General features: G+C 40.6%; 1 protein-coding gene across 9 annotated transcripts in view; it reads right to left on the bottom strand.

Annotated features, from left to right (window-relative positions):
* myt1lb (myelin transcription factor 1-like, b) overlaps positions 1–13305 on the bottom strand; it is a 95860-nt gene extending 82555 nt beyond the window's left edge. For 3 of the 9 annotated variants that reach the window (XM_037977934.1, XM_017431737.3, XM_037977935.1), the window contains exon 1: positions 12410–12605. The gene's annotated coding sequence lies outside the window, so the exon portion shown is untranslated. Of the gene's footprint in view, positions 1–12409; positions 12609–12708; positions 12879–12937 lie in introns of those variants that run through there. The other 6 variants (XM_037977932.1, XM_037977933.1, XM_037977937.1 and 3 more) reach the window with 6 other exon arrangements.
* Between the last annotated feature and the right edge of the window lie 843 nt (positions 13306–14148).

Here is a 14148-nt window from a genome sequence, read left to right as displayed (position 1 = left end):
CATAAACACATTTGTCAATATACTCTCTACTGTTGACAGAAATAGAAACAAAAATTGTGTTCCTATGAGCCACACAGAGAAGAAAGAGCGTGCTATCTCAGCTGCAGAGCCCGTCTCCCCATCTCCCCTGGTCCATGAGAGCAGAACACACTGGAGCGCTGGCTTTTGACCACAGCAATTTTAATCAGTCTTTTTCACACTTCATTGGGAATTCATTGCTGCCTTTCCCCTTCAAACATTGTTTGGGAGAGTTATCAGCAGCAGGCAGCATATCCGGTAATTATACATGCAAGGTAACGCTGGGAGCTGGCTGAATATTTCAGCCAAATGCATGTGCTGCTGAGAGCACTGGAAGGTACAGCTGCTTCATAATGCTGGCTGTGCAGTGGTTATGACTGAAGAATAGTGTCTGAGAGTCACATCCAGAGAGTAGTCCTTTAGTGGATGTGATGTGAGGTAGGCTAAAACATTAACTTTAAAGCTACTTGATTTGCATTCCAATGAGTTGTTGCATTAAAATGGCAAAGGCGTTTTTCGTTAATGTAAATCCGTCCCATGAATTAAAGCAGATTGCTGTTACAGATACAAGTGCACAGCAGATGGAGAGTGTGAGTGGTTTTCCATATTTGAAAGTGTTGCAGAGGCGCGGTGCAAACACTACTTGAAACTAGATCGCTAAAAATTTTGATGGTTCAATGTGATTGTTTACTGTGTGAGTAAGAGGCCAGCTGTTAATATGTTCAGAAAACACAGCCAGGGAAAAAAAACACACACAAACAGAATAACACACCAAAACCACCAGTCAGACACTAGTGGGTCCTCTAGGGGAACATAGCAGCGGAGGCACAACAGTGACTCATCCAAACGGTCACGAAACACACAAACACACGCACACACATCCTCTGTGGCAGTCAGGCTGTCAGATAGCATCACTGCCGTGCCTATGGAGCACTGTTGACAGGTGTGGCCCGCCAGTCAGGCACGCACGCACCAGCCAGCCACGTCCTCCAACCCCTCGCCTGACAGGAAGCCACATGTGATAATGTACCCCTTTCTAAGGCTGTGTGTGTTTGACAAAGGCAAAAAGTAAGAGGCTGTATGTTTTGTCAAAATACATGCATGTATGTGAACACTGTCCAGACATATATGTGTGTTGCCACATTTCTGTACAGTACATGCATGCATTAGTCTAATGTATGAGGATGCCCTGTCAAGGCTGATTTGTGCAGTGGACATGGACATGCAGCTTTAAATACTGTGCAGAAAGGCATTAAGACAGCTCACGCATTCCACTAAGATCAATAGAAGGACACAGACCCTGACTAATTCTCTCTTGACTTTATGTGGGTTGTACAATATGAATCCATAGGTGTCCGTGTATGTATTTTTGTAAAGAAAATGGTGTTTTAGGGTGGAGCAAATGTACTAACACCAAAATCCACACATGTATAGGAAGGCAATATTCAAAGCAAACGGTAAACTGAAAAAGGCCGATGCTCTGTGAGTCTATTTCTTTAGGAGCAGCAAAGCAGTACACAAAAGCAGGAGACCTATGCCACGCATGTTTGTGAAACTCTGAATAAGCTCACTTCCTGTTTCACCATTCATTGCTCAATCCTTATTAGAGGTCCATATGTTTGGAGTAAGAAACAATAGCTTGCAAACACACACACACAAAGGCATATAGCACATTCAAACACATGAACAGATGGATGAAATGCACATACACGAGCACTAGAACACAAACAATAGCCATCCACACTTGTGCACAATTAACACACATCCCTCCAAACACACCCACCCACAGATGTATACAACCCACTCTTGCCTCTAAGCAGTCTTGTCCAGTTACTACAAAGCCCACCAGGAGCTCTTTGCAGATCAAATAATCATGCCTTCCATCTGTTTCCATTTCTCTACATTAGCTTGGCGAAGGCGCCCTACAGACCACGTTAAGAAGCACCGCAGCCATCGGTAAAATAATGATTCCTCTCTCAACCCCCCTACTCTTCATAATCTCCATGCAAAGCCAATTCAGTAACAAGGAGTAGATTCGTTTGGTCCTTATAGCATCCTGTAATGTCATCTTGCTGTGATATAATGTAAGGCTCACACTGAAATGGGCTTTTAATAGCACATGAGTAGTTATTTTGATGCTGTTATGAAATACACTTTAGGATGTGGTGCAGACTACGTCTCATATATGTTTCCCTGAATCCTTTGGGGACCTCTTTGATTTAGCCTCGCCGCCTTCACAGTGAGACGAGGTATTCTTTCCAATTCCCGCATATTTTATTCTATGACTATGCACAGCCTGCATTGTCTATTAATTTGACATGTTCATTTACTAGAACTGACTGAGGATACATAATGTGCAAACTGTGGGGATAAAAATGAGTAAGTGAAAATGATAATTTCACCATCTTCCTCACACAGTGAGGTGGGAAGCTGAGATTCAGCCTGTGAGAGTAAGTGCCATCTCGCCACTGAGCTAAGGTGGGGGGGGGGGAGAAATGTTTGGTCTCTGTTATGCAAGATGGAAATGAGTTTGCCACGCTCCGCTGTAGCCAAGCTATTTTGGAACGACTCACATTGGAAAATGCTGGGACGAGCAGGAAAATTAGGTCACATACAAGGGGCAGGCCAGTGGCGCCTTTCTAGGGTGCAAGCAGCGGCGAGGGCTAAGACTAAAGAAGCAAAACATGTTGCACTATTTATCCAGGGCAAGGGGGTGCACAGATTTTAGTATAAAGAACAAAATGCTGAAGCTTACAGAGAAAAAAATGTTTTAACAGAGACCTGGCAATGACCTGAATACATAGAAGAGAAGCAAAGATCCAGCTCCGAGAGCTTAGCTTCAAATTTCTTCTGCATTTTGCAGCAGATTGCAATAGACTCTATGACTTTCTTTTCTGTCTCCAGAAAGCGATGCTGACACAGAGGGTTTGATTTATTATGCATGGGACTGTGGGACACAATTGGTGAGGGAGAATGAGAAACAATGGCATCCTCCTTGTTAACAGTAAATATGTGATCCATCCTTCTCGTTAACCACTGAACTGAGATGAAAGACAAAACTTGCATTCTGTTCTGCATAGTTATTTTTCAACTGATCATCCACTTGGACAGAAAAAATCCCCAAATGAAACAGAGATGCACTACAGTTACAGTAGAGTGAAAGAATAGACAAGGAGGGCAAAAGGGGACGGAACCAGAGAAAGGAGGAGCTGCAGAGAATGTCTGTGGGCGTACAGTAACAGAAACAAGACAGACAAGCCACAACAAAGAAAATGACAAAGGGAGCAGGGGACGGACAGACAGGGCAAAACTTTCTTGAGGGGAGACAGATCAGCTGGAGCTGTGTGCGTTGGGGGTTATTACTCAGAAGGCCCAGAGGTGCACTGTCAGCACTTTCAGGGGTCCACGTCTGAGGAGGCCTGCAGGTGGCAGGTGGGAATGCCCCAGTTTTGAGGAGTGTCTGTGAAATTACTCACACCTTTCAAGATGTAAAAGAGTCATGTGCACTTAGCAGGTAAATGAATAAAGCTGACTCGGGGTACATGTTGATCTTTTCTCTTTATCACACCTATGTAATTATCAAATACTTCTGTGTCTGAGATGAGCCAGATATTCAGCACAGCACAGGTCTCTAAGTAGTCCTCTTACAATGCTGTTATTAATGTTGTTGATATCACAAAAAAAGTGGGATCAAGTTGTAGTAAGAAATCAATTGTAAAGTTAAAATGTGTTTTTCTGAAACCCAGTAGTAGCTTATTAGATTTAAATATTGTTTTGGACTACAAGTATTTTAGAAAAAAAACAAGAAAATGATTGGAATCCAGAATGCTGATTGAAAAACTAGCTTGTTAGTAAATTATTGGCAGCTATTGAATTCAGATATGAAGCTATAGGCTGGAAAATCAAACACTAGACCAAATGCTTGGGTAAAGCTGACCCCCCCCAAAAAAAATTGTATAAATGTGTGCACATGCACATTGGTAATGCCCCAGTAGTTTTGGATACATGGAAAGCATGCAGAAGCCCTTGCAATTTCCAAATATAGGATGGTTTACCAGTAGAATCCCTGATTTCCCTAAATTCAAGCATCTTTCTGAGCTAAACTTCTCAGCCCACATTACCCTTGCTGCCACCTAATGTGGACAGGCTATGTAGAAAACAACAACTGGAGAAAGTGTACAAGTCTGCATTGTCTCACTGCATTGTCAGATACTTAGAGTACTTTGATTACTCGCTGACAAGAATCATTTCATTTTCATACAGCTGTACAAAGTGGAACTTCTCAAACTATTTACCAGTAAAACAAAATGAAACACCTGACAGCTCACCTCCAGTGCAATTACCAGCTTTACATGGAGATGGACAACAACTAAAAACCATGAAGTCTTTTCTACATTGTTACATCTATGAACTGATGACTTTACCACACAATGACAACACCATGGCCCGCTGTCCAGAAACAACATGTTTATACTTTTTACTCCGTACAGCAATTAAATTTTCTGCTGTAACCTTTGTCTCTTAAGTGCATATTACACAGGCCCCACCCCGACACTGTAATACTCAGTGAGGTCCTTGGGCTGTTTTGCTAGCAGGTAGAGTAAGACAGTTTTATTCTTTTTTAAAACCATTTTAGGCACATCTAAACAAAAGGAAAAACCAGCAGAACCAAAAAATGCATCAGTTATTTAAGACAATCTTACACTATCAGTGTAAGATTGTCTTATGTACTCACAATTTTAATTTAAAAAATGGAAGATGTCTTATCAGTCCATTACAATAATAATTAGAATAGGAGCGTGCTCCAAAACTAGGAACTAATTTTATCATGTAGATGTTACTGCTTATTTCTAGACTGTGGTCTGTTCACAAGGCAAAAGAATGAACAAGGAGGCAACAGATGGCAAAGATGTGTCAATGAGATGACAAATCAGACAAATCAGTCACTTTTAATGTGATGTAGTCATTATAGCTAAAAATATAAAGAAAGGGAACATCAAGGAAAAACGCTAAGATACCAAACAATAACAAAGTCTTGTTGCTGTAAAGATTTATTACAACAAAAATGCAACAGATTTTTTTGTTTTGTGTTGTCTAAATGCTTCAACTTGTTTTTCTTTAGGCAACAAATATAGTGTTTTTGTATACAATCTGAATAATTCACCTGAACTGCATACACAGGAAACTATTTTATCAAAACTAAAATGGCTTTTTCAATTCAACAAAGGCCCAGCACAATGCAACCGAATCAAAAGTGGGTGTTTGACACAATCCTGTTTGCGTCTGAGTTTGATTTTCTAAGCTGGTCAAAGCTAGACATAAGCACTAAGTGGTCAAATTGAATCTAAATCATTGTTGCCCAAACAAAAGCTGTATGTTCACGAAACAAAGCTATTGATCTGGGCTGTGTTTTCCAGGAGTCTCTGTGGAAGTCTGAGTGTGTGTCAATATTTATGCATCTATGTCTGTTTATGTTCCAACTGTTGCCAGCTTTTGCCTCAACTTGCATATTTGTATGGATGTGTGCAAATATGTCTGCCCCCCCACCACCATCCGCACATTTGGCATTGCATGCATGTGTGTGTGTGTGTGTGTGTTCGATGAGTCGTCAGTCCTAAACAGGGGCTGCGCTGCTGTCATGCAATGACACCTCTCATTTGCTGCTGTCCCGTGAAGCGGAGCTGAAGGCAGAGGTCAGGCCACCCTCACAGAGACGCCGCAACTCAGAGCAAATCACGTCCGCCAGGCCTTGGCCACTCACACACACACACACACACAAACATAGTCATGCATAAAACAATGCCAAATAGCCTCATTTGCATACACACAAGCACAAATGCATGCTTGCTCAAGCTCCACAAATCAGCCGCATTGATTTAAATTTTCAATTAACCACACTTTTTTTTCTGACTTGCCACATATACATTCAGTGCACACACAAAATAAACATGACAAAAAGTAATTCAATCATAAAAGTTGTCTGTTTCACTGTCATCACTTTGACTTCTGATTGAAAAGCACACAGGTTAACTCAGTGCCCTCCTCATCCTGCGTATTAGTGGCTCTGTGGAAGAGAAATCTTCTGCATATGAAGAGATGTAATATGCAACTCTGTTCAGTAATCAACTCCTGTTTCAACACCTCCAGGCTCCCCCACTCTCCTCCTCTCTCCTGTAAGCCATCTATTTGTCTTGACCGGTGTCACATGCCGTCATCAATTCCCCATTAGACAGAATAATATTCACCCAATATTGCCCGTGTGTGACTGGGAGATTTCAGAGTGATCAAAACCGACAAATCGGATTTACAGCGCTCGCATAAATGAAGAGACTGAGCCCTCCCTGATTGCCCTGTTGAATAATGGATGCCTGTTTGGTAATCATTTTCCAATATCACAGCCTAGTCTTCGTATTTTATGTTGCAATTTTGTTCTTTTTTTTTCTTCTTGCTCCCTTTCGGTGGGGAAGATCTCTGCCTCTTTGACCCAAAGAATCTGGAGACGTGCTGGACTTGCAGTGATGACGCTACAGTGATAGCATCATTACTGAGGAGGCGGGTGTTGTTATCACTGAAACATCTCCTTTTCTGATTCATGCTATCATTGTTCAGAGAAACAAAAGGTCAGAAAGTGCTGATCTTACATCTGAATCAATTGCAAAAGTTTTGCAAACTTCTCAAACTAAATTATTTTGACCTCAAGAAAAAAAAAATTCTTACAGTAGCACAAGTTAAACAAGTTGAAGAGTGAAGATAGCTCGCAGTTATGTTACTGTGGATCCACACTAATAAAAAAAGCAGCTGATATTTTTGGTTTCCATCACAGCATTTAAAATGCAACTTTTCTTTTTATTTTTATGATTACTTTAATCCTACTTAAGCATGTCTTGATCATAAAAAATGATTGACAATAACGCAAATACTAACTGAATTTTCACTATAATTGTAGCCCAATAAAAGGTAAAATAATAAACAAAGAAGAATAAAGACGAATACAGGTTCATCCGCCTGTTTTAAAGTGGAATGAAACAAGCTGCTACTTGTTCTTCACTGTCATTACCATTTCATTTTATTGTAGGCTACAAATGCTTCAATTTTTTTAATCTAATTTTTCTTCTGTTTCTTTAAATTCCAAATGCTCTCCAGTTTTTAGAGTTGATAGGGGATTGTAAAAAATATATCAGCTTCGTCAGACATGTTGCTTCTGTCTTTACCTTGCAGGCATCATTAATCTTTTACTCTCACGCTGACGGGGACTTCTTTTGTAGCCTCTTTTCAGGATCTGAAGCCAAACCTGAGTCAAGAAATTTTAACAGTAGAATCAGGCCATTGGCTAGTTTGTGGAGCATTTAAATAAACCCAAGGATCTGCATATTAATCTAATGACGTCTGAAATGTTCAAATTGGACTTTTTGTCATATCTTTACTCCCCGGGATAAGCTGATATTTTTCTCGCCTTTTAAAATAAAGGTGAATGATTTTTCACTAAAATAGATATGCACAATGATACTGCCACATCAATGGTATCTGCTGATAAAGATATAAGAACTAGATTTGCAATTAACCAAAAATCAACTTTGGCATGCTGATAAAATAAAACTTGACCTGGTTGTGGCTAATTTCAGAAATGTCATTGGGAGAGAATCATTCAAACCTGTTACAGTTGGGTGACATTGCATCTTTCCAAAGCATTTTTATTACCTACCACAAAAAGGTGGGCAATATTGTTTTTGCCCGTGTCTGTGGGTGTCTCATATATCTAGATTATAGAAAGTAATCATTAGATATATGCATGCAACTGATTGAATTTTGAAATGAACTTGATTAAAGCTACCTGCCATAGATATCTGACCTTAAAAACAAAAAAATGTCTAAAACTGAAGTCAATTTTACAGATATTGACCTAAAAATTGGCATGGCAGTAGCCGATACTGATCTCCAACACATACTTTGAGCATGAACAATCACTGGACACGCCTCTACAACTAAATACCAGCCAACCCAGTTCAAGATGGCTGACAGCCAACTGACCTAAGAAAACACAAAAATGGCTATAGTTCAGTCAGATTTGGTGTGGTCAGAGCTGAGATTCATTCACATTATATACTCTGAGTGTGAAATCTCATGATATTGCAGAAGACTGCACATAACGTTATTTTCAAGGTTTGACTAAAACAGCTTTTAGTTTGTCGTTTCTTAGCATAATATGATCTTAATCTAAAACTCTGGCATGAAAAGGGGGTGAGCAAAATGCATTCCTTCATTGAATGCCAGGCCTTTAATTGCTTATGCAACCTTCAGTTTTCATTATCTGAGCTACTAAATCTCACTGTGATCATATGACACCAAGACAATCAGACTCAAGTTCAGCACTGATGATATCATAGCACCACTCTGCACAGAGCTTCTCCTGAGCTCTTTGTAATTTTCTTCAAGGCATGGTTGTGCTGCTAATGGGAAGAGGCCAAAGCAGGTTATGAAAATCTTTATTTACAGCTGGCTGCCAGGCTGCATGAAGTAGGTCACAGCAGCTCCTGAAATGGAACGAACCTCGCTCACACCGTTTAATACTTTTCTTCTGAATGCTTGCTGCCTTACAATAGCACTGGAGGGAAAGACAAACACTTTTTAGTCCTTCTCAGTAAGGGCATCTTGACTCTGCTGGTAAAAAACGTGTCTGCACCTTGTGGGAAACACCACTTTTTGTTTTGTTTTTTTGTTGTTGTTTTTTTTTTTTGGCAAACATAAAAAATGAAGCAAGAACTATTATGGAGTTCTGTAAATATCAGTGTGGCTATCAGTATTAACTAGTTCTGTAACCACCGCAGGTGAAAGCTGTGAATGTCAAATGTCTCACTATGAAAAGAAGCAGAGTTGCACAGCCTGTCTTTAATCAGGATGCTGCCATACATCAAATGATCTCAGTGGCCTACAGATAAGGCAGGTTAATATAAAGCTACTGTAGCCGAGTCAGGCACTTTATGCTCATCATCACACAGTCAGATATCTGCACCTTATACAACATGACGGCTCTGGATAGGTGTGTAGCCAGCGAAGTCCCCTGTGGTGATGGATGCCTGTGGGAGGCTGTTATGCCACAAGGTGAAAATGTCCATTAATCAGCCCCACTTCCTCCACTGCCTTGGCTTTCCCATTACCAGCACACTTCAAGCAGCCTGATTGGTTTTTAATTGGCCTACCCGCCAGGAGATAGATCACGCTTTCCCTGAGGAAAAGCATGAAAATGTGTGTGTTTGTGTGTATGTATGGTGGAGGGCACCCTTTTTTTTTCTCCAGAGGAATACCCACATTTAAAGGTTTTGTGTTCTTTATTCTAGACAATCAACATGTCACACAGAATTTCATTTGATCTTCCCGATTATTATAGCCATGCAGCTTTTATGTTTATAAAATTTGAGCTCTGACATGGCAGATATCAAATGTGAGTGATTATACAACTATGTCACTTCTCATCTAAGTTTGCAGCATCAGGAAACAAGATGGAAATTCTTGAAACCCTCATCCTCTTAAACATTTATGTAAAAAATATATTCAAACCTTGACAAACACATTCCTTTTTAATTGATGTAAGTATGAATATTTAAAATATTTCAAAGCAACAACATTTTTTAGCTATTCTTGCAGGGTTGTGTACAAGAAAGGAATTGCATTTTGTTAAGTTGACATGGAGGGCAGTTATAGCTGCAATTTCCATAACAATGGTTTTTAATTAATTCAAAGTTAACAGAATGCATATTTGTGTGTAATTTCACCATGGATCTCATTAGATTTTCTCTAAAATCTGCAACATGTCTTGAATTTGGATCTGACTGATGACAATACCTTAATTAATAACATACAGCAGCAGGCGCGGCAAGAATGTGTGTGTGAAGGACACGGGAGCAGCTACATCTTACACTGAGTAGATGTCAGTATTGACGAAGTGTCTGCTCAAATAGATCATTCTCCCCTGCACCCTAGCGTGACCGTGTCACTGAGACTGATTGGAAGACCACATTGATTCCCCTTCAGTATCTTCACACACAAATTCACAAAGTCCTCACAGTGCAACCCAAAGGCTGATCTTTCTGACACAAACTAGCATCAGAAAGACAAACTGTATGTTAACAGAAGCTGTTTAAAGCCTTTGTTAGCTTTCACAGAGAAACAGGGTCATTTGGTGTAGAGATGAAAGTAGAACAATCTGGGGAAACATCCAATACAGCAGAAGCAGCCTTTGGGACTTATTCTGAGAGACTGGATGATTTATTTATTTATTTTTTGTATGAATAAGAAAATAATTCTAGATTATTTCTTTCTGTTGATGTTTTCAACTTAGAATTTGAAAAATACTGACGTCTGAGTAAAAATATTGGAATGCACTCTTAGTCAATAATCATGAAGACTAACATTAGCAAGCAGTTACTATTTTTTTTTTCTTTTGAAAACTTTCATCATTGAAAATTCAGTACATTAATCTTTTGGAGGTAGTATTTCCATACACAGAGCCACAGTGGCCAAAACAGGCAGTCTAACAGGAATGCAACCTCATGCTTCATGCCACTGAACTGCTCAGTCATGCTAAACATGCAGGTATTCAGCCTTTAAACATGGAGGCTAATATTAGCACACGACTACCCCTAACCCCGCTGACCCACCCATGAGAGTTGCATGAAGGGGATCCCCAGGAGGCTTTTTACGGCCCATTCATGAGGCTACAGAAGAATAGGCTCCATAAAGTATCTCCCACACAAAGCTGGAAGGAAGGTCAGGTCTTGTTCATTAATTTAATTTTACTACAAAGGCATGTTTGGGCATTAGTTGTGCTTTTCTGTCACATTCTTAAACTGTATTCACATTTTAAAAAGATAATCATAAATTTAGAATGATAATGCAGCTGCTAAGCTGAACATAGAGAGTAGCCACTGCTACGCATTACAGTAACAGTGTACAGTGAATCTTATGACCCAAGTGTCTATATTCAGCAATCCCATCAACACTTAGTCTCTCCTTCCCTCCAGCTCTGACTAGACTGTTGTGATTAAGAAGAGCTGGGTCCTTTTGCTCTTATTCCACACCAAGAGAGATGACGAGAGGAAAGAAGACAGGAAAGGAGGGGGTTCCTGCAATGTTGGACTCGGTAAGACCCAGGTAGCGTGCTTTCCCTCTATAATTTAATCACATTCAGCTGTCTGCCTGTCCTCGACTCGCTCGGCAAAGCACATCAAGCACCGCGGTGGCACAAACACTCAGCGCAGCAACACAAGTATCCCTATAACAAGCAAGGCATCTCCTTCTTCTTGCAGCTTAAGGAACATCCCAAAGAACATGGCTTCACCTCATGCCAAGCAGCTTGTCTCAATCTCCTGGACACACATTCAGATGCAAGGAACTGAGGTAAAAGCAAGAGACACCATGTGAAAGCCTAACAAAACTGAAAAATTAAGGGAGATATGTTGTTTTCACCAGCAGCAACAAATAAAAGCTGCAAAGAGAATTGTGACAACGATATCATTTACGCTAGGTTAATTTTTGTGTAAAAGAAAAAAAAACTAATAAATTAGCAAAATTTCTCACACGTCCCCAGATGTGTTCAAACCTTGTCTCCATCATGTGTTGACATAAAAAATATTCAGTCTGACACACTTTGGGCTCACTTTGTGTCAGAGCTTTGACAGAATGAAGCATGTTGCAATGCATCTGCTTTCTGTTGTGTGTAAACTACAGTAATAGCCACCCATGGGAGCACACACAGTAACAACAATTGTATTGTCTTTTCTGGCATGCAATATAAAGAGGAAAAATACAAATCATGAAAACGGAAGAGGAAGAACCCTGCGCCAAGACAGACTGAAATTGCCAATAATAAAAGCACTTCAGAAACAAAAAAAAAATACAAACAAATCCTAACCAATTTAGGACTTGGATGCATTTATGGATGTAAATTTGCACTTTTCAACAGATTTAGAAATGTATAAGGACAAGAAAAGCTCAAATGAAGTTCTGAGTGCAGGCATTATGCACAGCAGGACAAAACTTCTAGAACATACTTTCAAATGACTAAAAAACCACAAGCCCATGCAAGAAAAAACTATCTGATATATTTAGAACCTGACAGCATTCAAGAAAAAAACGACTTTACTTATGTTTAAGAGTTTAAATCACATCTAAAGATTTAAAAGTATAATAAAAAAGTAGCCTTACCAGAAATATGTGACTGGAACAATAATAAATAAATCCCTTCAGCTTAGCTTAATGTTATTTTTTAATAAAGTAATCCAAACAAAAACATAAAGCAACTATTATAAGGGAAGATGCTAAACAAGTCGGAATTAAGCCCCAGCAGCAGCAGTGCAAAGACAAAAGATGCCATAAACAAGCACAAGGTACCTACCAACTGCAGTCGTGTCTATAAACTTTACCTCCTGCACCACAATGCACCTCCTCTCCTATTTCCCCTTGTTTAACTCCCAATTCCCTGTCTGTGCTCACTGCAAAGTTCTGCTCTCCTCCTGCATGCAAATCATTTTTCACGACTTGAGAGATGACTGTAGGAAGGAGGGAGAAAGTATAGAGGCAGAAAGGATGACAGAGGGGCGGAGGAGTGGAGATAATGGTTGGGAGGCAGACGACCAATGGGCCTGGAGCCTAATGGAAAAAAAAGAGAAGGGGGGGGGGGAAATCAGGACACACCAATGAGGCGCAGCCTGGAGAGGGAGCACAGTCCGGAGGAGACGGCGTTAACGCAGACTGAAGGAAAGAGGGAGCTCGCAGAGATGGAGGGAGGGAGAGAGGGGAGCCGTGCATAGAGGATGAGCACGGTAGGTGGAGAATCCCAGGCGAGATGGAGAGGCTGCAGATCAGAGAGAACAAAAAGAGAAAGAAAGACGAGCTCAGAGACAGAGAGGGGAAGCTGACTTACCCAGGTACAGCCAGTGGCATCCTTCACGCGCCGCCTCTCAGACTCCACACACACCACCCCGGTGATGATGGAGGCGCGCGCCGTGCTGCCGCTCAGACCAACCAATAGCAAAAACAACAAAGGAGAGGACTGCCAGAGCCGACTGGTATACCCTAAAGCAACTGTGTCTGTGTGTGTGAGTGTGTGTGTCAGGCAGGGAAACTGGGAGTATGCATATGCTTATATTTGTGCTGGGAGGGAGGGACAGCTGAAGGAAGCTAAAAAGCTCCTTTCTCAGTCCTACAAGCTGAACTGCTTCCCTCCTCTGTATCTGATGTGTATCTGGCTCTCTGTACACTCGGCATGTATGTATCCTCCAACACTCCCGCCCCTGCGCTCCCTCTGCCTGCTAATGCGCCCTCCCTTCCCCTTCTCCCTCTTATACATTTATTCAGGGCTGCAGACTGTCTGCTCTCAGAGTCAGATCTTCCCACGGGGAAGAGATGAGGGGAGGGGAAGGGGAGGAGGGGGGAGAACAGAGGAGGGCTGAAGATGATAGTGAGCCATGTGGAACATACTCAGTGCATTCATTTTAAATGAGATGGATACAAATTTGGGCCTTTTTTTTAAAAAGGCAAGATTAGCTGCACTTCATGTTTAGCGCACAGTATTTGTCACATGGCGGTGAAGTAAAGGACCCAAAAGATGAATTTACCAAAGGCGTTCAGAGAAGAAACAAAAAGTCATTATTTAAAGGTATTCATATTAAATCAAACATAAAAAACTTATCCTGAACTATACCAAATGGTGCAGTTTGAAAGAGTTTATTCCACTAGTTTTCCAGATATAATAATATGCAATTCTGAAATGCATGTACGCACTAAATGTAAGCAAAGCACTTTCATCTGTATACTTTACTCAACAAATCTGTGAAATGTATTCCAATACATCAAAATTGTGAAACATCTTGATCCCAAACGGCTCTTCTATAGACATCACCGCTGCTGACCTATTTTCAGTCACTTCAGCTGTTTTCATAGGTAAACAAACGCAGGTGGTAGTTGGCAGCTGTTTACAAATTTTTGATTCAAGGACACATTAAGTATTCATCGAAGAGTAAAAATAATTTCAGATTTTGTTTCTTACTTTATGTTGGTTTTTTTGACCAGTCTTCACGCTTGCAGAGCAGGTGATCCAAAGACAGTGAAGTAAATGGTATCCTGGAATGCTTT

This window comes from Kryptolebias marmoratus, linkage group LG10, assembly GCF_001649575.2.
Source record: "Kryptolebias marmoratus isolate JLee-2015 linkage group LG10, ASM164957v2, whole genome shotgun sequence".
Classification (NCBI taxonomy): domain Eukaryota; kingdom Metazoa; phylum Chordata; class Actinopteri; order Cyprinodontiformes; family Rivulidae; genus Kryptolebias; species Kryptolebias marmoratus.
The sequence above is the reverse complement of the archived record's forward strand: the minus strand, read 5'-3'. Positions and strand labels throughout refer to the sequence as shown.